We start from the raw sequence: 1716 nt of genomic DNA, 5'->3' as shown, positions 1-1716 counted from the left end.
CCAACCACCCAACAGCACTTCCTGCACCGATGTATAAGCTTCTATGGTATTTGCCTTTATAAGCGGACCCTGAGATGGACTGCTACATAAGAGAGACCCCTGCATCAACATAAGAAGCTATTTGGAGTATGGTCTAGTAAAGTTTAAACTCCCAAGACCTCCCTGGAAACTGACATCCTACTTGGCAGAATGAGAATGTGGGTAACTGGCATCCTCGTTGGCAAGTTACAAGTCCTATCCTGGTAGACAAGTTAGAACATGACAAGGCAAGCCCCCTGCCACAGTTGAATACCTCAAACAATGGGAGCAGGATAAACATACAACACGGACATGTTCCTAAGGAAGTCCGATATCCCTAGATACCCAATTAGTGAAATAACTTGACACAGATGTTTGTAGATTTGGGGCTTTAAAATCATGTAGGGTCTTAACTCGGGGTCATGGTTCAGTTCCTGAATCTAGACTATGGCCTTGGCCAATCAGTCCTGGGGCTTATGCTCTCTATAAGCTATCCCTGTCTGACTGAGATCAGTGTTTGTGTGGTTTGAGAAGCGATTCCTGGACTCCAACAATATACATACTACATTTGTGCTTGGAGCCTGGTGCCAATGGAGGTCAAAAGTAGGTATGGGATCCCTTAGAGCTGGAGTTGTAGATAGTTGTAAACTACCATGTGGGGTCTGGGAATTGAAACCAGAGCCTTCGCAAGAACAGCCAATGCTCTTAACTGATGAGTCATCTCTCTAGCTTCCTCCCTTACTCTTTACAATAATAATAAAAAAAAATTATTTGACACGGAACTGGAGAGATGGCTCAGTTGTTAAGAGCATTTCTTGCAGAGTCCTTAGTTTTAGTTCCCAGCATCCACACGGTGTCCAACAACCATCTGTAACACCAGTCCAAAGGGATCTGACCCCCCTCTTCTGACCTCTGAAAACACCAGAGCCACATGGGATGGGCATACATACATGAAGGCTAGACACTCATACACATGAGAATAAATAGATCTAATTTTCTTTACAGTTTCATGCCTGTATACAGTATGGTTTGGTCATTGTCTGTAGGAGAATTGTCTGTCAGCTATGACTGACAGCCGGACTACTTGTGGTGTACTGTGCTTTTACTTAAGTAGCATGGTACACCACGCTCCAGAAGTCAGAACACTGAATTATGGGTAGCATGAGTAGCCAGTAGGGGTGGCCTGCGGTGGAGTTTGCACTCTCTAGGGCTTCTTTAATGCGCTTCTTCTGCATCCTGGCAATATGCATTCTCACTGTCCAATCCGAGGTAAGGTGCTAACCAGTCGCACCCAATAGGCTTCCGCTCTACAAGTGGTTGGTTGCTCACGTGCAAAGAAGTAGAAGCTGCTCTCTGCGACCAGCTCCAAAGTGCATTATCTCTGCGCCCTTTACCTACCTGTTGGCACTGCTGTCATGTCAGGGGATGCCCTGGTAATGACAGCAACCCTCACCCTCCATTACCATCTTTCATGGCTTCCCACTCCCATGGAGACCCCTCTTCTTTCTCTCCTGCTTTCTTTAGAGCCTTGTTTGTTTCCAACTGAGTTTAGTTAAGGTTCCTGGCTGCGAATAGCGGTAGGTTAGGACAACTTACCATAGTCTATACAACTGAAGAAAGGGGGTGGCGCACGCCTTTAATCCAAGCACTTGGGAGGCAGAGGCAGGCGGATTTCTGAGTCTACAGAGTGAGTTCCAG

The sequence above is a fragment of the Mastomys coucha genome, unplaced genomic scaffold (assembly GCF_008632895.1).
Source record: "Mastomys coucha isolate ucsf_1 unplaced genomic scaffold, UCSF_Mcou_1 pScaffold1, whole genome shotgun sequence".
Taxonomy (NCBI): domain Eukaryota; kingdom Metazoa; phylum Chordata; class Mammalia; order Rodentia; family Muridae; genus Mastomys; species Mastomys coucha.
The sequence above is the reverse complement of the archived record's forward strand: the minus strand, read 5'-3'. Positions refer to the sequence as shown.